The sequence below is a fragment of the Podarcis melisellensis genome (assembly GCF_964234715.1).
Source record: "Podarcis melisellensis genome assembly, chromosome: 10".
In the NCBI taxonomy this organism is placed as follows: Eukaryota; Metazoa; Chordata; class Lepidosauria; order Squamata; family Lacertidae; genus Podarcis; species Podarcis melisellensis.
The window spans coordinates 28,743,062-28,769,358 of NC_138542.1; the positions used below are offsets into that span (position 1 = coordinate 28,743,062).

At 43.5% G+C, this 26,297-nt stretch overlaps 1 long non-coding RNA gene across 2 annotated transcripts; it reads left to right on the forward strand.

Annotated features, from left to right (window-relative positions):
• The first annotated feature begins 6,925 nt into the window (after window positions 1-6,925).
• LOC309379212 lies at window positions 6,926-25,578 on the forward strand. Of its 2 annotated transcripts, XR_014172412.1 has the most exons (4): window positions 6,926-7,286; window positions 7,779-7,812; window positions 8,325-8,464; window positions 24,284-25,578. It is a non-coding gene; the product is annotated as an uncharacterized lncRNA (long non-coding RNA). The 2 variants fall into 2 exon arrangements; XR_014172413.1 differs by lacking the exon at window positions 7,779-7,812.
• Window positions 25,579-26,297: the final 719 nt, after the last annotated feature.

Here is a 26,297-nt window from a genome sequence, read left to right on the forward strand (position 1 = left end):
TACAGAAGCTGTCCCAGTTTCTGACTTGATCCCTGAATGTCCTGCTTTTCCTTAGTACGTCCCTATTTTCATCATAGACGTGCTGGACAGTATGGAGTTATGCAATCCCCAAGCCAAGGAGATAAGTAACTATACAACCCTGAAGATGGTCTTCAGGGAAGGAGGTGGTCTCTAAGATATTTAGGCCCTAACAGTTTAACATTTTGAACACTAGTGTGAGCATACCCTCCAACATTTCTCCAATGAAAATAGAGATGTCAATAATAATAATAATAATAATAATTTTACCATTTACCAGTTTCTGACGGAAATAGGGACATCATAAGGAAAAGCAGGACATTCAGGGATCAAATCAGAAACCAGGACGGCTTCTGTAAGTCTGGGACTGTCCCTGGAAAATAGGGACACTTGGAGGGTCTGTAAAGCATGTGAAAGTATCTGAATGCTGAAAGCACTATGCAAATATTGAATCTTCTTATGACATAGATATGGTCATATTCTTGTTTCTAAGCAGGGCCATCTTTACCCAGGGGTGCAAGGATGTGGGGCACCCGGGCACCGAATTCTGGGGGGTACCAGGCACCCACCGTTGAAGTCGCCTAAGCTCTTAACTATCTACCTGTTATGAAATAATAAATAATTTTGATCAAGCTAGAAAAACAAAATACATATATACCTAGGTATTACCGAAATGTATACCTACTGTTTCACTTAAGGACTTTAGACTTTGTGGGCTCCTTTACCAAATACGCGCCATGCCAGCGGTGGCACTTGTCATTCACAACAGCGGCGCTTAACTCAACAACGGTGCTTGTCATTCTCAAAGACGCCGTGCACACAAAATTAACTCTTACATCATAGTAAAAGTTAATTTAGGGGCTAAACTAAATTTGGGGGTGCTGGGTGGATCTTTGCACCCCAGCGGTGCATATGCTAAATACTGCACTGTTTCTAAGCACTAGATGCAGACATTCAGCACTGGGAGTCACATGTGGGACTCTGTTCACATGCATAACCCCCGCTGGATCAAGGAAGATTATAAAATTCACATGTTTGTGGGTTTCACAGTTGCAACCACTTTGTAGACCATGTGATGCAAACTGACTGAGATGCCTTATGGATCCAACGTCCCTTAAGGATAAAGGTAAAGGTAAAGGGACCCCTGACCATTAGGTCCAGTCGTGACCGACTCTGGGGTTGCAGCGCTCATCTAGCTTTATTGGCTGAGGGAGCCGGCGTACAGCTTCCGGGTCATGTGGCCAGCATGACTAATCCAGTTCTGGCGAACCAGACCAGCGCATGGAAACGCTGTTTACCTTCCCGCTGGAGCGGTACCTATTTATCTACTTGCACTTTGACATGCTTTCGAACTGCTAGGTTGGCAGGAGCAGGGACTAAGCAATGGGAGCTCACCCAGTCGTGGGGATTCAAACCGTTGACTTTCTGATTGGCAAGCCCAAGGCTCTGTGGTTTAACCCACAGCACCACCCGCGTTGCCCCTTAAGGATAGCATGTGCAATTTTCTGACCCACTGATGTGCACTTTTATCTGCCATTATTTTATTTATATATGACCTGCACAACCCGTTGTATCCAGGGTAAAATCACCATCCCAGTCCAAGAATGTCTTAATCCATGCTGATCTTGCATATGGCTAACTGCACATTTATTTTGCATTTGGTTGCACTAAAAACACCCCTTGGCATCATCTCTCCCTTGGATACGTCGGGGTCCTGGAAAATTAGTTCCATGTACATTTTAGGAAATCTTGTGAACAGCTGCGTTTTTCCATTCATGATGGTTTCAAAGGCTGCATAAAGGAATGAAAGCCAAATGAGGCAAAGTTTAAGGGAGAAAACATGTGTGTGACTGTCGGCCAAAGAAAAGGAACAGTCCTGTTTTTAGGGAAGCAGGGAACATTTCTGCAGAGAAGAGAAGAAAAGTCAGGCACAAATTAGAAGCCACAAGCCAGATGATTAGTTGGGCTAAACACAGATGCATTAAATAACAACAGGCCCCCAATCCAGATATATGGGCATGCAACAATGGGATAGTGATAGACTGCTTAGAGGGGAGGGGGTACATTCACCCAGGGTGAAATTTAAAGTGCTCACACCAGGCCCTCCAAGTGCCCCTATTTTCCTGGGACAGTCCCAGATTTACAGAAGCAGTCCCAGTTCATGATTTGATCCTGCTATGTCCCACTTTTCCTTAGGACATCCCTATTTTCATTGGAGAAATGTTGGAGGGTATGGAGTTATGCGACCCCTGAGCCAAAGAGATAAATAACTCTACAACCTTTAGCAGACATCTGAAAGCAGCCCTGTAGAGGGAAGTTTTTAAAATGATTAATGTTTTATTATGTTTTTATATAAGATGGAAGCCACCCAGAGTGGCTGGGGCAACCCAGTCGGATGGGCGGTGCATAAATACATTGGTACCTCTGGTTACGAACTTAATTCATTCTGGAGGTCTGTTCTTAAGCTGAAACCATTCTTATCCTTTTGTGTGCGCCTCTGGCAAATGATTTCCATTTGCATCCTGGGGCAAAGTTCGCAACCAGGAGCAGCTACTTCCGGGTTAGTGGAATTCGTAACCTGAAGCATTCATAACCAGAAGCATTTGTAACCAGAAGTACTGTAATATAATTTATTATTATTATTATTATTATTATTATTAAGATCCTTAGTTTTATCAGAGAAATGTTGGAAGGTATGTTCAAAATATTAGGGCCTAAATATCTGAAAGACCACCCCTGAAGACCATCTCAGATGTAAAGATGAGCAAAGCAGCCTTCTTGGTGGAGCTCCACCACCCTCAGAAGTTTAAGGTGTAGAGAGACCTGGGTGAGAGCATCTTCTATGGCAGCCCCATACCTGTGGAATTCCCACACCACAATGGTGCATCTGGCATGAAATAAACTGCCGTGTGAATGCAGCCTAAGATAAAGGACAAGGCAGCACACAGGCACAACATTTCCACTACTGAAGTGGACTGGATTGGCAGCTGAATTTTACTTTCACATAGGGAGTAGGACAGCGTTCCCACTACACCTGAGGGCAGCAGAGTGAGCCACATGGTGCATGCAACTAGTGGCTACTATTGCTGCCATCCTTGATCTGCATGTACCACCTGAAGCACATGCCATACTCTGCCTGTTGTCAGGGCTGGCCCCGGCAATGAGCTAACTCCAGGAACAGCACACACAACTGTATGCAGACATGGTCCTGATCTATTCATCAGGTGCAATATATAAATTAAGATTTCATGCTGTGCATTGATCTCATTCCTCGTGTAGGTTCCTTCATGCTGACTTGGCTCAGCTGGTGAACCAACTGCCCTGAAGATCTTCCTACAAGATCTCATACTTACATAGTAGGCCTAGAATCAGCTTGGCCTAGATAGAATCAGTACCTTAAACACAAGACCTGCTTTTGCAAATGTCTAGCGAGATATACAATTATTTGATGCCTAATGTGGGCTAAGAGCTGGATGGCAATTTTACCCAGAAGACTTTCTGAACATATGGGCTTTTGAAATGTTATTGGTTTCTTGTTTCCCTTATACAGCACACTACTGGGCTGTCCACAGTTCCTCAGCTCTCTCACAGACTGATTATGAGAGGCTAACACAGGACACCTCTCACCAGGTCCCCACCACCCCTCCCCTGGAATGTGGTGGTGGGGTATGAATATATATTTTTTATGCTTTCAGTTGAAACCAAGTCAGAGTCAGACCACATCTCCACACCTGAGATGTGTTTACATTGGAAATAGTTCATATGTTTAAAAAAAAGGAGAGAGAAAAAAGAAAAGCATCCGAGCTTAGGTCTCTCAAGCAAATAGTTTCCAGTTTTACTATTTTAAGTTGGTGTTATGGTAAACTTTGCTCCATATTTTGAAGATTGCTGCTTAGCAAGAATCTCCAGAAAGAAAACAAAAGCAAGCAAACATGCCGGACATTCTTTCCATAGCATCTGTTAAATTTGATGATTGCAGGAGAATTTGTGTGCATGTGGCCATAAAGTTGAAAACTTATTGTAAGATTAATTAACTACTGGTTGCTTGGTGTTAAGATGAACTAAGATATTCACCCCAGAAGCATTTCATGCAGAGCCTACGAAACCTGTGAAACCGAGGACAATGTGTGGCTTAGGAAGAAGTGGAAGAAACACTTTTTAATGGTTTGGGTTTTTTAAAAAAAATAAAACAAGCTATGCATTGCATTCTATTTTGTCTGTAATTAAAAGTCAAAGTATTTGGATTGTACTACCTGTATGAGAGGACGCGGGTGGCGCTGTGGGTTAAACCACAGAGCCTAGCACTTGCCGATTAGAAGATCGGCATTTCGAATCCCTATGACAGGGTGAGCTCCTGTTGCTCGGTCCCTGCTCCTGCCAACCTAGCAGTTCGAAAGCACGTCAAAGTGCAAGTAGATAAATAGGTACCACTCCGGCGGGAAGGTAAACGGCGTTTCCGTGTGCTGCTCTGGTTCACCAGAAGCGGCTTAGTCATGCTGGCCACATGACTCGGAAGCTGTACGCCGGCTCCCTCGGCCAATAAAGTGAGATGAGCGCCGCAACTCCAGAGTCGGCCACAATTGGACCTAATGGTCAGGGGTCCCTTTACCTTTACCTGTAAGAGGACTTTCAAAGTCCTTTTATAGCACAGTCCTATAAATGTCAACTCAGATGTAAAAATCATTGAGTTTCATTATTTTACTCCTGTGTAAGTGGAAATAGGGTTGCAGTCTTGCTGGGAAATGTTTCAATGGAACCTGATTCGAAATATATTACGTCCCACAAAAGAGTATAAGAAAAGTCACACTGGATCAGTCCAAAGGCTATTCCAGCACTGGATGAGTTGGGTCTGGAAAGCCCAAAGCAAGACATGAACACAATAGCCCTCTCCCACCCTTGTTGCCACAATTTCCACAATTCCCATTCAGAGCCATCTATATTGGTAGCCATCACTACATTTTACGGTCCCAAATTCCGAACTTTAACTAAGTACTGTGTGAAGAACTAGTTCCTTTTGTTCATCTTGAATCTCCTATCATTCAGCTTCACTGGATGAGACTGGGTTCAGGTGAGTGACAGAGAAAAGCTTCTCTCTACCCACTTTCCCACACAATGCCTCATTTTATACCTCAGTCAAGTTTCCCCTTTTATCTAAGCTGGAAAGCGCCAAATGCTTTAACCTTCTTTCTAAGGGAGTTGCTTCACAAAGTCATACATGTCTGAACTTGATGATGCTGTTATGCATCCCTACACATACCACCATCTGCATTGTGATGCTCTACCCTACCGAACCCTACCGAATATATTCTTTAATATGGTTTGAGTGAACTTCACAGTGCAGATGAGAGTGTGCATGCAGGTGCATATGTGAATCACCATTTGAATGACTTACTCAGGGCCAGCAGTTACTACATGTTGTTACATGTGACTAGTTTCCCATGTTAAAGATATTAGTTTAAGATGCATTGAAGTTTGAAAAACTTACCTAAAGCTGAGAAGTTTGTATTACACAGGAGGTTTCTGTCTGGCAAATGCGGCAGAAAAGATTGGATGTTTCCATTAGGCTAATAGATGACTTGTTGCTGGAAACCTGGGAGATCTGTCACAACAGGAAGGTGAAACCTGAGAAGTCAGCATTGAAGGTAGCTGCAAAAGAACTCAGCTCAGCATTGTTGAACAAGCAAGTTGCTTAGGAACTCTCTCTCTCTCTCTCTCTCTCTGGGACCAGAGAGTGGAAAGTTGAGTGGACTGTATTAAGGACTAAAAAGAAGGCTTCACTTGCTTGTTTAAAGCACTGTGTTACTTTGTACTTTGCAACATGTATTTGTAAAAATTTGTTTTAAGATTGTTTCCAGTAAAGCTTTGAAACTCATGAGCACAGTCATTTCTACACTGCACAAGGTCCAGATCAGGGATTCCTCTGGCAGCAACTTTAACAGCCCACAGATACAACTGGATTGGGAATAGTGCAATTAGGATTAATGTATCAGCCTGCTTTGTCTAGGAGCAGAAATATTTCAATGAACTAGGAAAATAACACACACACACACACACACACACGTTTATATTCGGCCCAAAGTAGTGATAATGAAGTGGGGGGTATGCAGTCAGTCACTGGAAGTTCAGCCAATGGGATGGAGAAGGTGATGTCTTGTTGCTAAGTTGACTTGAACCTCGAAGGCATTGCTCCAGTTTAAGACTTGCCAAGGGGAAATAAGAGGGATGGGCTATCTAGTACAGGGTTGGCCTCTGTGGTGTTCCCAAATGTGGTTTGACTACAACGCCCATCATCCTTAACCATTGGCCATGCTGGCTGATGTGAATTGGGTGTTGGAGGCTTCAGCGGTAGAAAAGAGGGAGAATCGAGCAACATCCCTTCCAATACTGGAGAGAGATAGCCGAGAGACATATTGGATCACCCAGAACCCATAGGATTGCACCCTTGGGTAGTTATCGAAATACCTTAGTTTCTTGGAAACTCATCCCTTTGATGGAAGTCACTTATATTCCCATTTTACAAATGAAGAAGTGAGACTGAATGGTAGTAACTTCCCAGGATAATTTGGAGGCAAGGCTGTGTTTGTGTGAGGAAGCAGAAGGTGCGGTGCTATGACACTTGGTTGGGCGTAGGCCCCAGTCAACACAGTGGGTCATAGTTCTGAGAAAACAGGCCCAGGTTTGCGCCGCACATTTCCAAGGCACATGGGTCCGCTTGCTGTGGAAATGTGGCTTTTGTGGTTTCGGCTCTTTTTCACGGAGGGAGGGAGATGCGAGACTGACTTCCTTGAATTGTTCAGCAACACCATATGTACAACCGAATGCTGTCTTTGTTCAGGCTTGCAGCCATTTCACCACACCGCCTCGTGCTTGATTCTAGACACATTGCACCAATCTGCTTGCTAAATCGAGGCTCGTTATGTCTCCCTTTAGTACTGTGCCAGTCTCCGCCTCGCCTCTGACAGAAGCTTGGCAGCTCCTGCAAAAGACCCAAAAGCGGGGGGTAAAGCAGAGAGACCCACAAGCAGGATCCAATAGCGAGGGAGGAGAGCTGGCAGGCAGAAATGGAGCACGGATAATATCACCAGCAATCAAGGCTTTGCACCGGGTGCCAGGGACATCTCACTGAATTCCACCAGGCAAGTCATTGCTGGATTTTACATCCAGAAACACAGCCTCTGTATTCCTCTCCCAGCACAAAATGGTGGCTTAGAGCCACAGCAAAACATCGTGCATGGCTCAGAAGGTCAAAACCAAATTGAGAAAGGAAGGTAATTTCCAAGTTGTTTGTTTCACCCCGAGAAGAAGTGCAATATGTATTCATCTGGAAATCATTAGCTTAAAAGAGCAGTCTGGGAGAAAACTATTTATATACGGTATTTTAAAATTGGAAAACAACGCAGCATCTTGTATTTACTTGACATTGTTAACCTAAATAACAGAATAGGTGGTACACAAAGCCTTTAAACCGGATTTAAGTTATGATCCTATACCAACAACTTATAATGTAGTGTGACTTAGAGACCTTTGTGACTTACAAGTCTAAATAACAACAACAACCTAAGAGTAAGGCTCATTAATTTAATGGGGCTTACTTCTAAGTAGATAAGACTACACTGTTGCATTAGTAAAATGCTTTCCTGCAATATGATTCAGTTCACCTAGAGAGTTGCTGTCTATACTTACCCAGTGAAAATTATTGATGTATTTACAATTATATCCCATTTTTCATCCATCATGGAAATCTATTGTTTCCCATACAGACGCTGACCAGACCCAGACCTTGGCTTCAGCAAGGTAGTGACCACATGCATATTTAAGATAACAGTTCTGAATATTATGAAGCAGATTCTCAGCAGTGGAATAATAAAACCATTTCTACCTGAAATTTGCAAAGCTCTTGGTACATCTTGCTTCAGGCCTTTAACAAACACAGGAGTTCTGGCAGTAAGCAGAACAGAGAGCTAATGAAATTTCATGTTCCAATAGGTTCCACATTGAGAAGAAAGAGCAATTGAAAAAGCAAGCCAATAGATTTGTTTTTCAGAATCTGCTGGCTGCATTTACAGTGGGGGGCATGAACGGTTCTTGATACTAATTGTCCCCCTTTTACATATTACAACTCTAGATTAGTTTCTTTTGCACCGTAGATTTGAAGCATACATTTACAGAGATTTGAAATGTGGTTAGATGACAAATTGTCAATCACAAAATTTGAAAAAGTTCCCAGTTTTTGTCCATCCATCCCACGCTGAGGTACATTCTAATGGCGAGGAGCCTGATCGATCCTTGTCCCACCTACCCTGCAGGCTAAGTACAGGTCATTTTGAGGTTAAGGTCCTGAGGAGGAGATTGCTGGATGAGTCTGCAAGAGGGACAACCAGGCTTTCCTTTCTCTGTTTCAACTATTACGACTTGATCAGGCAACAACCATTTGCCAGAAGGTCAGGTAAGCATATCTGGTTTTGACCTATAAAGCCTTAAACGACTCAGGACCGCAATGCCTCTTCCCATATGAACCTACCCGGACCCTAAAATCATCTTCTGAGGCCCTCCTTCATGCGTCTCCTCCTTGAGAGGTTTGGAGGGTGGCAACACAAGAACTGGCCTTCTCTGCAGTGTCTCCCCGTCTGTGGAATGCTCTCCCCAGGGAGGTCCGCCTGGCGCCTACATTATACACCTTTAGACGCCATGTTCCTTTTTAACCAGGCCTTTGGTTGACCTGATTGACATCCTTTACCCTTTTAAAATGTGTTTTTTTTGGGGGGGGGTATTGGGTTGTTGGTTTTATTCTTATTATGTATTTTGTGGTTTTATGTCTTGATTTTATTATGTTAACTGCTCTGAGATCCTGGGGAATAGGGCAGTATATACAATGGTACCTCGGGTTAAGAACGTAATTCGTTCTGGAAGTCCGTTCTTAACCTGAAACTGTTCTTAACCTGAGGTACCACTTTAGCTAATGGGGCCTCCCGCTGCTGCCATGCCACCACCGTGCGATTTCTGTTCTCATCCTGAAGCAAAGTTTTTAACCCAAGGTACTTTTTCTGGGTTAGTGGAGTCTGTAACCTGAAGCATCTGTAACCTGAGGTACCACTGTATATTCTAGTAACAACAACAACAACTTTTTGAAGCATAGGTTCTAGAAAGACTGGGCAAGTTAAAGACCACATAAAGTGAGGGAAGGCAAAGCTCAGAGAAGGAACGAAACTGAAACCATAGATTTGTACCTATAGCATCTCTGCTTACAAATGAGGTACTCTCTCATTTTCTGAAGATGTCTTTTATGTTCCCAATATTCCCCGCTGTCCTGTCCTCGACCCTTATGTATCCTTTTGCACAAAAATATGTTTGCTGCATACACAATGTGCGCTACCATTTGTGCCCAAACATACAGTGGTGCCCCGCAAGACGAATGCCTCGCAAAATGAAAATCCCGCAAGACGAAAGGGTTTTTCAGTTTTTGCATCGCTTCGCAAGACGAATTTCCCTATGGGCTTGCTTCGCAAGACGAAAACGTCTTGCGAGTTTGTTCGCTTTTTTCCTAAAGCCGCTTGAAGAGGCGCAGTTGCGACGGACCATGCTTCGCAAGACGAAAAACATCGCAAGACGAAAAGACTTGCGGAACAAATTATTTTCGTCTTGCGAGGCACCACTGTATCCACAAATGTCGGGGCGGATTCTGAGGAGCAATGGACAGGAGAGGCAGAACAGGGAGAGGAGAGCAGTCAGGGAGAACAGGGGCTCAGGGATGCTGAAGAGCCCTGCAACCACCCGAGGGCTCGGGAAGGAAGCTCCGACTCAGGAAAGGAGGGTTCACATCAGCACAGACAAGGAGGGAAATGAAACGTAAGGATCAAAGACGTCTCGCACGATTCCCACGCCTACTTTGTTGGTGCGGGAATCGTAGGAAGCCACTCCCCGAATCTGACTCAACGGGTTCGGACGCGTAATGCTGAACTGTAGCTGTTCTTGTATATATGTAATAAAGACTGTAACTATCATGCTGATTGTGCCGGAGTGTTACTGCGAAGCAGAAACATCACCTTTACAACAAACAAATTTGCAGTCTGAGGCAGCCAAGGGCACCAAGATGGCCACCACTGAGCTACAGAATTTCATGCTAACTCACGCAAAATATTGTGTTAAGAGAAAGGTCCAGGGGCCTGTAAGCAAGGTTCACATATGAAAGACCTGAAAGTAAGAGACGCCTGCTTCTGACTTCAAGTGGTCAGCAGTAAAGAATGATACTTTAGAAATCAGGAGATAAGCAGTCAAATAAACTTAGTTCACAGGTGATGTGCAATCTGTGTCATTTACGACACATTCCCATGCTTTAAACAAGGAGCTTGAAATGAGAATGTGTGGAAGCAGAAGGAGAAATGACTCCGTTTAGGAGGCAATGAATCTAGAATCTAGCAGTAGTAAGCAGCAGTGTGTTCCAATCCAGCCACAAATATTAATACTTCTTAGGTTGTTAAACTGAAAATAAGAAGGCACTTCCCACTGGTAGCTAGAGCACTGTTTAAAAGAAGAAAAGTACAGGCACACAGGAAAGACTTCTCTGATTCATTATAAAAAGTGATCGTATTACAGGCAAGACAATCACAGCATTGAGTTTAACATAAAGCTTTTTCCAGCCTCCTCACCTCTCTGATACATCATGCATGGAAAATCTCCTTCCAGTAAATGGCATACCTGTTCCACATATAAGGGGAAAGTGTTCGTCTGTGTTTTATCCACGCCCAAACCACCTTGTCTTAATCATCGTACTTACTTATACCAAGGTAATAGAGATGCGCCACAAGAGATTTTCATCATGGGCTGTGAAACATAGGAAATTCTACTGCATAAGAACATAGTCAATTAAAAATGCTTATCCACACTCTGTGTTTCATTTGCAAAGTTTATTAAAAAGGGTTTGTTTGTTTGTTTTTGAATGGATTACTTTAATTTTCACTAGTTTGGAATAGCATACTCTACTTTAGCAGCTTACTACCTGTTAAAAACATATACACTGGGCCTTCTGTAGGGCTGGGCAAATCTTCAGTTCCACTCTGTTTCTCATTTTTCCAATCTTAAATCAGCTTTTCATCATTCTACATCAGTTTTTTTGTTGAAGTCCTTATGCAAATTCATTAGCATTTAGCACAAGTGTATCCCGATGTACATTCTTTTCTATGCAATTTTGCCTAATACACATGGGATTATTTTTGCAAAGAGCTTCCCCTGATATAATGTATTTTTCTTTGTTTTCACAAACAGAGGCATTTTTATGCACCCTTTACCCTAGAGCAGAGCTTTCCAAACTGTGTGGTGGTGGTGGCTGTTGCAGGGAATCAGCAGGATGCTGAGGTAGAACCTGGGGAAGAAAAAAAAAAGGAAAAGAAAGTTGTGTGAGCAGAGGTAGCTGAGGCAGTTCTCAGTGGCAGCTGCCCTTGCCTTGGCTGGCAAGTAGGGCTATGACATGGCCAAAAATAAAAGAGCTCAGCAACTTTGGTGTTCGGATTTTCACTTTTCGAAATATGGCAACCCTATAGTTAAATGCATGCTATTAAGATAACTAGGATCTGGAAACATAAACTATGATGGGGACCCCTGCTGCTGTTCTTCTTTTATGAAAAAAAGAGCAATAATTGGATTATATTCTTTCATTATCTTTTTATTTTATTTTCCCTTTTCTTATTTGCCTTGTGGTTCCCATGTTGTAGGGAAAGGAAAGGAAATGAGTTAAAAATATTTTAATAAAGAAAGAAAAAATAAATGAGCTAAGTAATATTCTGCTCTGCATGCCATCAACATCAATACAGTGGTACCTTGAGTTCCAGACGCTTCAGGTTACAGACTCCACTAACCCAGAAATAGTACCTTGGCTTCAGGATGAGAACAGAAATCATGCAGCGGTGGTGCAGCAGCAACAGGAGGCCCCATTAGCTAAAGTGGTACCTCAGGTTAAGAACAGTTTCAGGTTAAGAACGGACCTGCAGAACGATTTAAGTTCTTAACCCGAGGTTCCACTGTACCTGATAAACTACAGGGCAGCAAAAGCACTAGGTTCCATGCTCCAAGGCCAGTGGAAAAAGTTTAGGAAGCAGCTGCAAATGGCTCTTCAGATGGAATCTTGCGAGCATTGCCTACAATTGGAGCTTATATTGCCATAGTTTTCAGGCTGTGCATCACCACTCAGATCTGGCCAAAGAAGCTTTGGTGAGATTATCTATAGCTACAAACCAAATTTTTTGCAACAATAGACTAGACTAGCTCAGGTGGGGGGTGGTCCATTTAGAGCAAACAGGACACTGCCTCACCAACCTCTGCCTGCTCTTAGCAAGCCCCTTCCTGCCTTATTTGCAACTGATTCATGCTGTAACATGGCCTGTCAGCTTCCTCCACCTTCATCTCAGTAGGGAGTAGGATAGGAACAGTAATTTTGCTGGTTCTGGCTCTACCTACTCTGTCTTGCCTTCTAACCTAGTGCTCCTAATGTGCACCAGTCAACCACGGTGATAACAAACCTGTGGCCCTCCAGATACTGTTGAACTCCCATCAATCCCAGATTGCATGGCAAGTGGTATAGGCTGATGGGAGTTGGAGTCCAGCAGCAACTAGACCTGTGTTCTTCAACCTTGGGCCCCCAGATGTTATTGGATTCCATCTTCCATCATATCACTCACTAAAATGGCTGGTGTGGATAGGGGTTGTAGGCCACCAACTTGTAGGATCCAAGCCTGCAGATCTCTCATATATTGTGAGTATATTAGGAAGAGCTTCTCTGGAGCAGCCAAATTTATTAGTGTATATCTCTATTCCTATAAACAGGCATTGCTTAATACATCTTTTAAACATCGCAAGTTGTTGAACTATCCATTTATCTGCCAACTGTGGAAATCTCAAGGTTAATATTAGGACTATTGTAAAAGACAGAAAGTAGCTACAAGTGCAACTAGCATCTTTCATTATCGTTGTTTGACAAATGCACCATGCGCTCCTTAATGACACTATGATAAATCAATGGCAAGCTTCCTAAAAGTATTTTTAAGGAAATCAGACGTGACAAATGTCACAATCCCACCCCGCCCCCCCTGAACTGTTAACTCACAGAACAATTTGCTTACTTGCTGCTTTTCTCCAAATGAAATTCTTGCAGATTCCCTTTGATTTACTAGTCTAATTTGCAGCTATAGCAACTGCCACTATCCGCCTTATTTATGCTGCTCTGCGTTTGTCACCCAGGAATCTGTAATTGCCAATATTGTGCTTCTTTGCAAGACAAAAGGTTTTTATTTCTCCCGGCGGAAAACTACTGAGCTGTAGTACAGTTGAGCATGTAACATCTTATAGCTCAATCCTATTGTTTAGGCCAAAATTCACCAGGAAATTCCCTGGCCACGTTTTAAAAAATAACATAAAATAGAGATTGCACAAGATCATTCAGTTCAATGGGGTAGGTTCAAGAGATGTTTGCAGCGGTTTGTGCTCTTGGCTGCAATGCTTTGTGCACTTGGCTGAGCATAAGCCCCCAAACAGCAAGATTTACTTCTGAGTAAGCATATATAGAATTGTACTGATAGAGAAAAATAAAACCACTCTTGCTCAAAGCAATAGTATGTAATGGAATAGAGGTAGACCAATGAGGCAAGACATAAGAACATAAAATAGACATAAGGCCAATAGCCCGTCTAGACCAGCATCTCACAGGGTATTACAGGGCTTTTTTCCAGCTGGAACTCACCGGAACTCAGTTCTGGCACCTCTCAGGTGGGCATCACTGTTATTCTAACAGGACAGGGATGCAGGTGGCACTGTGATCTAAACCACTGAGCCTCTTGGGCTTGCCGATCAGAAGGTCAACGGTTCGAATCCCTATGACGGGTGAGCTCCTGTTGCTTGGTCCCAGCTCCTGCCAACCTAGCAGTCAAAAGCAGTGCAAGTAGATAAATAGATACCACTGCAGCGGGAAGGTAAACAGCATTTGCATGTGCTCTGGTTTCCGTCACAGTGTCCCGTTGCACCAGAAGCGGTTTAGTCATGCTAGCCACATGACCCGGAAAGCTGTCGGTGGACAAACGCCGGCTCCCTTGGCCTGAAGCAAGATGAGTGCCACAACCCAATAGTCGCCTTTGACTGGACTTAACCATCCAGGGGTCCTTTACCTTTTTTATAAGAGAATAAGGGAGGTGTTCAGGGTGAGTTTTGACATCCTCGCACATATATACCACGCACATGATACCCCCCTGTCTCAAAGGAGTGATAGCACTGGGCACCAATAAACTACCAGACCAGGTTGAAGGCCTGGAGTTCAAGACTCTTTACAAACGTTTGCTGTGCTGTACCATTTAATACACTAATATAGCAGTTCCCAAAGTGGCTGGTCCCTCCCCTGAAAGTGGTAAGGTTACCCAGGAGGAGCACTAAGAGACAAGAGGACAGCAGGGGCAAGTTGGAGGTGTAAGTGGCTATTAGATTTTGAAAGGCTGGGATGACTGGATCAAGTTCATTAATTTAGTTGCCTTAATCAAACTTATTAGTTTTAATTGGATTTTGAATAAATGTGATGATGATGATGATGATGATGATGATGATGATGTTCGGTGTTTTATGGTGTTTTTATATTTGCTGGAAGCAAAATAATAAATAAAAATATTTATACCCTGCCCATCTGACTGGGTTGCCCCCAGCCACTCTGGGTGGCTCTTTTGAATTGTTACCACATTGAATTTTATCGTGTTATTGTCTTCTTTTATCGTGTTATCGTCTTCTTTTATCGTGTTATCACCTTAGTGGGTTGTGCAAACTGCTATTCCAAATAATGCTTTTTATAGAGTAGGGTAGAGGGCGCTGGGATTAGGCTTATTGAAGTAAAGGGTTGGTGGCCCCAAAAAGTTTGTGAACCACTGGACTAATATTCCCAGCAATGTACCAAGGCACAGTGGCTAATAATAACACATGTCAAATACTCGCCAGACTCAGGTAGACTCTTTATAGGGAAGCAGGTCGCCACAGCAATAAGAATAGACTGCCAGCTGCATAATTAGCATTAGCCTTGCCAAAAACCATCTACCTCTCCAAGAGTTCTATTATGGATGGGAAATAATAGCTGAAATGCGCCAGATGAGCCAAAAGGATTCAGGAATAACCCGTGTGTGATATTTGCGTCTCATTTTCATTATTTGCTCCAACCTGATGAAGGTCTTTGTTACTTTTTTCTATTAAAATCTGCGGGCTGACTGGAAGTCTTTAGCACACACAGGCCATTCCTTCAGAGGCAAGAACAAAGACATTAAATGTGATTTTTTATTTTTGTTTTCACAAAATCGTTTCACTGTTTATTCTATCTCGGTGTTTTCAATGGAGCCACTCAGTCTACTGAAAGAAGGCTGCCAATTTCTTAACCATGAACTGACATTTGAAATGGTTTATTAGACGGGAAGGAGAAGGAGGGGGCAGAATACTAAAAACATAGCGATTAATTTTCAGTATGTTTTAGTTAGTAGTACACCTCAGAGGATGTGCTAAAATGTTCAGCTCATAAATTTGGGAAAGGTTAATTAATATAAAGTGTCTAGGTTTGTGGACAATATAAACTTCATCAGCTAGCTGCCGGTTAGCTGAAGAAAAGCTTCAGCACTAAGCCAGCACTGTCCCTTGCTTGGTGTAAAGGATACGTCTGGGGAGGTGGGGTAGAAATTAAGACACAAAGCACACCTTTCTTTTTAATTCTGTTGTTTTTAGTTTCCCTTCCTTTTTAGTTTCTCTTCCATTTCCTTCACTTCCTTCCGGTTCCTCCACAGCAGAAATACAGTGCACCCTCTAAGCATGTAGAAAGACTCTCTGAATAGAATTTGGCTTACTTTTTGGTAAGTTCAAGATTGAACTCCTCAGTCTTTCCCCCCTCACAGCTGTAAGCAACAGTGACGAGCCTCTAGATCAGGGTTTCTCAAACTTGGGTCTCCAGCTGTTTTTGGACTACAACTCCCATCATTCCTAGCTAGCAAGACCGGTGGTCAGAGATGATGGGAGTTGTAGTCCAAAAACAGCTGGAGACTCAATGTTTTTTTTTGGGGGGATGCTCTAGATCCTGGTGGCCAATATGCTGCTCTCCAAATGTTGTTGGGCAATATCCCTCATCAGCCCCGGCCAATGGTTAGGGTCACCTTGAGGGTCCACCTTGTCCTATCTCTACCCTACTAGATACATGTTGCATTTTCTGGACAGGTTATTTTAGGACATCTAGAGCAGGGATGGGAAATTGGATCTAACTAGTAGGCTAGATCCATTGGCTGGATCCCACCTGATAACTCCCTCATGTCACAATCATGTCAGGTGAGCCATTTTTGCCGGCACAGCTTGAACTCAATCCTGCACCACACCCCATGTTGCATCTTGCCTCAGGTCAGTGGTGGAAGGTGTCCACTGGGACATGGGGGGGTGGAATGCATGAAGCCCAGCAGAAGGTGGAGTCAGAACCTACAGTGGGCGGAGCCAACTCTTTATCATTTTGTCCCCATTCTCCTCTGGTGAGTTTTAGAAAAGCAACGCTGAGGCTAAAGAGAAGGAAGCAGATGGCCAGAGCCAACCACTGGACTGGTTATAAGTAAAAAAACCAGGTGGGCTTGGATGAATTAAGATGGAGGTTGGTGCTGTGGTGCCCCATTTGCCCCATTGGATCAGCCCCCATTGCCTCAGGTTAAAGGCAGGTGGGCGTGGCTTGACAGAAACAGACTTGCAGCTCGAACAGGGAGGTCTGGCCTATAGACTGGAGGTTCCTCACTGCTGAGGTCATTCTGCCACTATTCTTGGGCAGCAAGGGGATTGAATGAAGTGAGGTGGCAAGGCTGGCCTTTGCAGAAAACTCAATGAAAAGGCAGAGCTTTCTTCATAGCCAGGTACACATTGTACCACAAAGCCAATCTTGCAATGTTTAACACGCCTGCTTTCTAGCAGCAGATCTCATAGGAGGATAATTACAGCAAGACAGTTTGTGACTGCCTGAGCCAATGGCTTCGAGCTGTTTCAAGATTCTTTGCCAAAAGGCATTTTCACACATGAGGCTTAAAGTGGTGGTTGCCTAAACCAGTCGGTAATGCAAATGCTTAATCCTCATGTCTTTAGCTTTTTGTGTTTTTTGAAACCTACCTAAGGTTCGTTCCAAGTCGACACCACCCAAACACTTTCCACTTCTCTCTTCCCCACCCCTTTTCTTTGTCCTGGATCGATGCTTTTTCGAAGCTCACTGTATTTGAGCAAGTTAGAGCCCAAAGATAATATAATGTCATGATCCTGGCTTTGTGTCATATCCAAATGTTTCTGAAAGAGATCAAAGAAGAGTGAAGCAACTCAGCTCATTTGATCTACAGGTGATGGTGCTCTTAGAAATTAGAGAGTTACTTATCTCCTTGGCTTGGGAGTCATATAACTCCATACCCTCCAACATTTCTTCAGTGAAAATAGGGATGTCTGGATAAGGGGAAACAAGGAAAGCATGGAGTGGGGAATGGGAAGTTTACATTTGTTAAAAATATTGGAGGAAAACAAATATGTAATTAACTTTTGAAAATCAAAGTAAAACTGGGAAAGGCAAAGCAAAGCAAAGCAAAGCAAAGCGGAACATTCTGGAATCAAATCAGAAACTGGGGCTGCTTCTGTAAATCTAGGACTGTTCCTGGAAAATAGGGACACCTGTAGGGTCTGCTTCTGGTGGTGAGGGAGTTCCACAACTTAGGGGCTACCACAGAGAATGTCCTTGAGGAGGACATGGCCCATGTGCAGTTTGGGGTGTGCCCTGGGGAGTGGGCATTGACTATTGAGAATCCTGGGAGGCCATATAGGGAGGCCCAGAAAGCTGCATTCATCCCTTGAGCCTGCGGCTCCCCTCCTTTGGCACAAACCCTATAGCTGCCATTGGCAAGGACACAGCGAATGGTGGTTTTGTCAAAGGATCTATATTTTTTCTTTGCTAATCATTCAGCACTGGCCCTGGAGGCACCCAGCTCCTGGCACACTTGATCTTTTACAAGGGGAGGGGGGAAGTATTTTGATTCATCTCCAGGTGCTGAACAAGGTGTTTGAGTTGGTTTGCTTCATTGTCAGGCCTTCGTTTTAAAACTTCAGGTGTTTCCAGGTGAATGTAGAGGCAAACCAACCAAAGGCTGGAAAAAAGAGGCCTGGCAGGGGGGGGGGGAGCGTCAATCAAATATATAAAATATTATGATGAGCTTAGCAGCCTTCTGAAGCTGAAGGCAATGAAATTTCACCACCAGAAAAATTGCATAGATCTCGATTAAAAAAATAAAATGGCTTGCAAATGGATGTGAATAAAATTATTGATTTGCTTATTTATTTAGTAATAGTTTTGCATTTGTGCCCTGCTTTTGCCTTTACAGTGCTACCTTGGGTTAAGAACTTAATTCATTCTGGAGGTCCGTTCTTAATCTGAAACCGTTCTTAACCTGAGGTACCACTTTAGCTAATGGGGCCTCCCGCTGCCACTGGCGCACAATTTCTGTTCTCATCCTGAGGTAAAGTAGTTAACCCGAGGTACTATTTCCAGGTTAGCGGAGTCTGTAACCCAAAATGTTTGTAACCCAAGGTGTTTGTAACCCGAGGTACCACTGTACTTCATCCTGCAAATGTAAATCACATGCAGGTTGTTTGTTTGTTTTTATTGAATTTATATACCGCCCTATACCCAGAGGCTGTACCAGGCCTGCTATAAGTAGAGCAAGATATCATATGTAGCAATGCAGGAATGAATTCTAAGCGGTTGTCCGCACTAGAGTTAACTGTGTGTTTGCCCTCTCAATTAATTAGCATAGTCCACATGACATTGCCTTCAAACAATGCCAGTCTTGAAGCTTTCCCCTTGTAGATCTGGGTTTATCTGAATGTGGGTAATCCAATAAATTGAGGGAAATTGGTAGGGGAGGAATTTTGCTGCCTGAGGAGATATGGGAAGGTGCTACCCTCGCCAAAGCCTTCCTTACCTGGGCCACGCATGGGAAATGATATACTGTATAATGAATTGAAAATGATGTTGAAAATAATGTTTGTAAAAAAAAAAAAATCAGAAGCTTTTCTTCCGCGAATTATAGGGACAGAACTACCTAAACTATATAGGAATTTATCTATGTACGCTATAGCAGAGGCAAGAATGCTACTTGCCCCAAAATGGAAGCAGAAGTCCCAGCAAAGGAAGAATGGATACAAAAACTGATGGAATATGCAGAAATGGTGGAAGAATAAGAAATCGAGCACTGGCAGGATTATTGTAATAACCTGCAGTTTTATAAGAGTATATATTTAAAGAAGGTGAATAAATGGGCAAATTAAGTTAATTTGGATATGCTGAAGATATTAAAAATAAATTTAAGGAACTGCAGAAGAAGGGGGAAGGAAGTCAAGCTTTGAAATGTTAAAATGACTGTAAACTTAGTGAAATGTATAAAACTGAAAAGTATAAAAAATAATTAAAATACCTGAGCCACGCAGAAGCAGAACCAGCAACAGAGCCCCTCTTGCAGTTCTGCTGCATGGGCAGGCTGGCCCTGGAAACCAGACTCCAAGCTACTCCACTCAGGGTCACAGACAATTTTGGGGGTGGGGGGGTTTCAATTATTACTTTCAGGTACTCCTCTTTCCATGTCCACTATTTCTTCAATTCTTTCATTTCTCTTCTGGCTGTGCTCGTAACTATTTCCAGTAGACTCTTGAACTAATGTTCTCTTCTTCTGTTCCCTCAGATTCGCACTATGCAAAATACCTGCACATACAAATAAGTGAGTGGTGTAGCACAGGTTGTTGGCGCCCGGGGCATATGTGTGTGCACTGCTCCAGCCCAAGTCTTTACCACCAACCAAGTCACATCAGTCTGAGCCAGTGATGAGTGAGGCAAAGCAAGGGAAGGGAGAAAGAGGCTCAAAGCTGCCCCGCGGGGAAAAGCGGTGTGTGTGTGCTGTGTTTTCTCAAGCTGCTTCAAATCTAATTAAAAGACGTTTTTGCTAATTCCCATTTAACTATGAGCAACATTGGTCCACAACAACCCCCAAAGGTGCTTTCAGGCAGTTGCCCCCTTTTAGGATATATAAAATTATAAAGCAGGGTGGGCTGAACGCTGCAGCCGATTTAGACAGTTTGCTGATGCAGCCTGCCATTTGTACAAAGAGGGAATATGCAATAGGGGTGTGCTTTTGTCTGGTAATGAGTGGGACAATGAAACAATTGGGAACCATTCATTTCATTTATTGCTAGTAAAGAAATGAATGTAAGACTTTCAATATTCCATTCATTAGGAAACAAATGCCATATATTCATTTGGAACTTATTTGGAGTCACTTTAATTTTAATTTTCTTCTAGTCGCTGGAATAGCTCACAGGAGAGACAGGGGGTGGAGTGGGGGGGAGAGATCTTTAAACCAGGATGGCATAATTTGTGACCCTGTTGCTGGACAATAACTCTCCCCTTTCCCACTGGGAATGATGGGGGAAGTGTGATCCAGCCCAGGGGCGTCTTGCCCATAGAGGCAAGTGGCGCGGGACGCCAGGGCACCAAGTTCTGGAGGGTGCCAGGGAAGAGGCGGAGGCTGGACGTGGTGCCTCTCAGCATCAGCTCGCTGCCCTCGCCCGCCTGCCCACCTCCGCCAAGCCACGCCAAAGCAGTGCTGCACTCAGAACCTCCTCCTCTTCCCCGCCGGAGGAGCCGCCCTCCAGCTGCTGCCCGCTTCCTCCAGCCCTGCAAAGCTGCCAGCAGTGCCGTAAAAAGGTCGGCAAGTCTGGGAAATGGGGGGGGGGGACACCAGAGGGATCTTTGCACCGTGGCGCCATATATAGGTACTTAAGACAGCCCTGATTCAGCCCATTCTCTTTGACCTCTCAATAGTTTTCGGTACTGTTGACCATGATATCCTAGTGGAGTAGGATATCAGGGAGATGGGGTTGCAGGAACTGTACTTCAGTGATTGAGGGATGCGGGTCTAAACCACAGAGCCTAGGGCTTGACGATCGGAAGGTCGGCAGTTTGAATCTCCATGACAGGATGAGCTCCCGTTGCTTGGTCCCAGCTCCTGCCCACCTAGCAGTTCGAAAGCATGTCAAAGTGCAAGTAGATAAATAGGTACTGCTCCGGTGGGAAGGTCAATGGTGTTTCTGTGTGCTGCTCTGGTTCGCCAGAAGCAGCTTAGTCATGCTGGCCACATGACCCGGAAGCTGTTTGTGGACAAACAACGGCTCCCTCGGCCTATAGAGCGAGATGAGCACTCAACCCCAGAGTCGTCTGTGACTGGACCTAATGGTCAGGGGTACCTTTACCTTTACCTTTAAGCATCCAGGGGTCCTTTTCCTTTTACCTTTGCCTTTTACTTCAGTGATTCTTCTCCTGCCTCCAGAGCCATTGTTTGGCACCATAGAAGTTGTTTGGTGACTCACAGGATCCCACTTTCAGAGCTTCCATCTCAATCTGGAAACGTCTGAAGAGAAGCTGGTGTGAGGAACAATGTGGGGTGGGACTTGCATGTATGCCCTCACCCTGCTTTTAGTCCACATGCATCCAGGCAAACATTGGGTTTGTGAGTAACTTCAGAATAAATAGAATTATTTTTAGAGGCGCAATTCACAAAGACCTGGCTCTGAAAACAACAGACACTGACACTCATTTTCAGAAGATTTGAACATTCAGAGACCCTCCCATGCATCCAGCCCCACCCCTTCCAAAAAGACCTTTTCGTCCTACCCTTTTCACACTGGAGTAATAAAACATTTCAGTAGCCTTTTTTTCCAATGTAAGATTTCCAAACGCTGACTTTCCCTCCCAATCCAAGAAGAAAATGTGTGAGGCTAAAGGGTCAGACTTCCTCAGAGGACTGGAAATCCATTTCTTTGGCAGTCTTGCAAATGCTACAACCCTGTTTTCAAAAGGCTGCTTCTTCCCTTTTAGGTTGGTATTGGATTCCCCCTTTCTTTCTATTTTCTTTCTGTGCTTTCACACTCTGTTCTGTTTTTCATATTGCTAGAACCACTCGTCACTTCTCTGCATGATCTTTCTATTGGTCGTTAAGGGTAGGGCATCAATCAATCTTGAGGTCACTTCAAAAAAAACCACACCACCCCAGCAGTCCTGTGTGGAGTTTGTATTTAATAAATCATTTACCGTAGCTGTGCCCTCAGCCACAGAGGTTCTATAGTTAGTTTACAAGCAGTAAAAAATAGTATAAAATAATCACAACAATTATTTAATGGCTGTGTTAAAATAATTACAAATGTCTAAGGTCTCCTGCTTCTGAAAAGATGATGATGTAGATGCCATGTTCTCTTCCTGTTGAGAATATTTCAACATTTAGGTACTGCAGCTAAAAAGGTGGTCTCTGGTTGATAGCCTACTCACTTCCAATGGCGGAAGAGCCCCAGAAGATGCCCTTTGTGCAGGGATGAGAAACTGTCGCCCTTCATCTCTTGTTAGAGTCCAACCCCTATCAGCCCAAGCTAACAAGGTCAACGGCCAAGAGTGATGCTCATCCAGCAGTGGTCCCCATAGTGAATGGAAAATCCACTAGTTCTGCACCTCTGCTGTAGATGCTGCAACTTTCTGGTGAGGAAGGAAGTAACCTGGGCTTTATTTTAGGTGGAGTGGTGGAGTTCATCAGGACAAACAGAGGGGAAGTTCCATTGAGGAACTTGTAAATGTTTTGGGAGGAGAGCTAGCATTCTTCAGAGGGGTGTGTGTGTGTGTGTGTGTGTGTGCGTGAGAGAGAGAGAGAGAGAGAGAGACAGAGAGAGTTTTCTCATTTTTATATTGCAATATATTTACAAGAAAGTGGATGTGGGTAGTGCTGTGGTTTAAACCACTGTGCCGCTTGGACTTGCCGATCAGAAGGTCGGCGGTTCGAATCCCCATGACGGGGTGAGCTCCCATTGCTCGGTTCCTGCTCCTGCCAACCTAGCTGTTTGAAAGCATGCAGTGCAAGTAGATAAATAGGGACCGCTCCGGCAGGAAGGTAAACGGCTTCCGGCAGAAGCGGCTTAGTCATGCTGGCCACATGACCCGGAAAAACTGTCTGCGGAAGCAGACAAACGCCGGCTCCCTTGACCTGTAAAGTGAAATGAGTGCCACAACCCCAGAGTCGTTCACAACTGGACTTAACTGTCAGGGGTCCCTTTACCTTTACTATATTTACAAGAGACTTGGTGGGGGAGTATTTAATTTTTAACAATAGACCATGGGAAGCTCCAAAAAAGTAATAAATATAATTTGGATTATAATTTGGTCTTTCTTATTTTAGTTTTTTTATTTTAATCAAAGTATTATGATTGGATATATTAATTGGATGATTCTTATAGGAAAATTAAAAAAATGATTTTAAAAATAATAATTTTAAACAATAGAAGTGAAAGGAATGGTTCTGCTTCCCCCCTTAGTTATGACAATCGATATGTATCAGCATCTGCAGCTCAGTAGAAACACTGGATCCTTTCTCTAGCTCTATTCCCATTTCTTCTAAGCATGCAGGCCTTTACACCTGCATACCTGGGTAGCTGCTTAATGTGTAACAAATGGAAACCCTCAGTGGAAGTGAATGAAAGCAGGGCTTGGACTATCTACCCATTACATTAAACAAAACACTGTTGAGAGAATTACTCTAATGTAATGGATCCTAAATAAAGCTACTGACATAATTCAGCCACTCTTTTCTCTTCCAGATTAAAAATAAACTAAAAAATAAACACCCCTGTCCACACCTCGTATAAATGTCATTTAATTCTCACGAGGGGCACACGATGACATTGTTATTGTTTCTTTACTCTCAACAATATGCCTGGTGCTCACATCACTCAACTGGAGACATGGGCTCAGGAGTGCTGTTCCCTTCCATGGGTGCAGCGTTCTCTGAAATTAACACCTTGCACTTGTCACATCAGGTTGGTAATCTGTTATTCTGGTGTCGCCTGTATAGGCACCATTAATCACCCCCTCCCCCTTTTTGGCCTCCATTCTATTCGTGAGAGTGACACCAAGGGAAAAGTAAGTTGTTATGGCATGACAATCCTGGGCAAAGATAAGTTATAGTGCCGTAAACAGAGCCGAGAAACGAGATTATGTTCCACACAGTGATGGATATTCTGCTCCGTGTTTCACGCAGTAGGAATATCTGAAGTGCAACAAGGGTGGATGGAAAAGGCCTTTCTGTTTTGCTGACTTTAAATAATGTGCTATAAAAGGTTTTCAGTGTTGTTGCTGTCGTGTTTAATTGCTCTCTCTTTGTTCCATTTAGGGCTTTAGAAAACGTGATCCCCGTCTTCCTGTTTTGGGACAAGTCCAATTTGAATGGGAGACTGATGTCAAGAATTCCTCTGTGAAGCTGTATTCCACAGAGAAAATGAAGCCATTAGCATAGCCCAATAATCACAATACTTCAGTTGAAATACTTGATGCATTTTCGTCCTTTCCATGGCTGATATTCAACTAAGTTTTACTCAGCTGCTAAAATTAATGGTCCTAATTTATGATATCTTCACATTAGAAGATTGTAACTCTGTGATGTCATTTCCTCCCACTGTGTTTCTAAGCTGCTTTCTTCTGCCGCAGTCCACACCAGATCGGGGGCAGGGATAACTCCACCCAGTGATTTCTTTTCCCACATCAAGCTCCAGTTCAGTGAAGATTTCATCTGTGCACGTGCCAATATCTGCACATGCACAAAACCTTCCCAAACAGTTCACACCAAAATGGAAATGTGGCTTCCATATTGGAACGGAACAGAAGCTGCTTTGACGGGGGAAAGCACACCATACAGGCGTATTTCTCTAAAAGCTATGGGATACAAACAGATTGCAACTACAGTGGTACCTCAGGTTAAGTACTTAATTTGTTCTGGAGGTGCGTTCTTAACCTGAAACTGTTCTTAACCTGAGGCACCACTTTAGCTAATGGGGCCACCCGCTGCTGTCGCGCCGCCGGAGCACAATTTCTGTTCCCATCCTGAAGCAAAGTTCTTAACCCGAGGTACTATTTCTGGGTTAGCGGAGTCCGTAACCTGAAACATATGTAACCTGAAGCATATGTAACCCGAGGTACCACTGTAACATTGTTTGAACCCAGCTTAAAATACTGTGGTGGCAGCACACTGGAGCCACAGTATGCAGTAATGTGAACAACACCCTCAATTATGTTCATTAATTTCAGTGGGTCTATTGTTGGTAAAATTTAGTGGAATACCACTCCATGCTTTGGCATAGATCTCATTAATTTCAAGGAAAACTGCCCTGTGGATTGTACCCCTACTTTTGCAATCATGTTATTGCACATATCTAGCTAATATTAAGAGGGAATGGGCTGGTTCTTGTTCAACTATCCTGCTGCCACTATCTAGACAATTTCATTCAACTGCAGCTGTTTGCTAGTTGCCTGTAACTCAGATAACCAAGATGATTCTCTGCCACCTTTCTCAAAGCAGCTGCCACCTATCTTGCCCCTTCATGTGGCACAATGAAAACACATGTAAATTTACCCAGCTGGGAGGGAGGGGGGTAAATGTGATTAAAAATCCTCTCAGAGACTTCAACCTCTTGAGGCAATTTGACTGCCCTTGAACAAACTGTCAGTAAGTTCTCGCTCTGAGATTACATTACACAGATAAATTACTTCACAACACATGCATCCTAGATTTTCTTCTTCTTCTTGAAATAGCTTGAAAAAGGGGGCAGGAAATCAATCCTTTTCTATCTGGTTTTTTGAAAATAGCACTGGCCCACCTAAGCTCTGGAGCTGTTGTGAAAGAAGGGAGAGGAAGTGGGGGAATCAGATAACGCTCAGGCCTGCAAGTGGTGTCATTTAATTACTATTGATAGGAAAGAAAGGAGAACACATTGCTGTGTCACACAATCAGATTTGTTCCCTCTCTGAACTGTTCTGTGGGCGCCTCCCCATCCATTGGTCATGTGGAAACTGCATCCATCTGTTGGTCGTGTGCCTGAATGTTGAAGAACAACTTCCAGAGAGTGGAAATGGGACAAAATTGGATTCGGTTCACATTGAAAGGCAAGACTTCTTAATTCCCACTTCCCAAAACCGAAAAGCAGTGAAAACGGCGCTTTGAAATTCGCAGCCTAGTAATGTGTACAAAAATGCACACACTATGGCGACATGTACATATGAATTCACACATTAGTGAAAATAACATACAAAATGCATTATATGAGGGGAAACTGATTTGCAAAAATGTATATATTAGGGGAAATTGCATACAGAATTTTGCATTAAAATGCGGTGAATTTCCATTTTAAAAAACAACAAA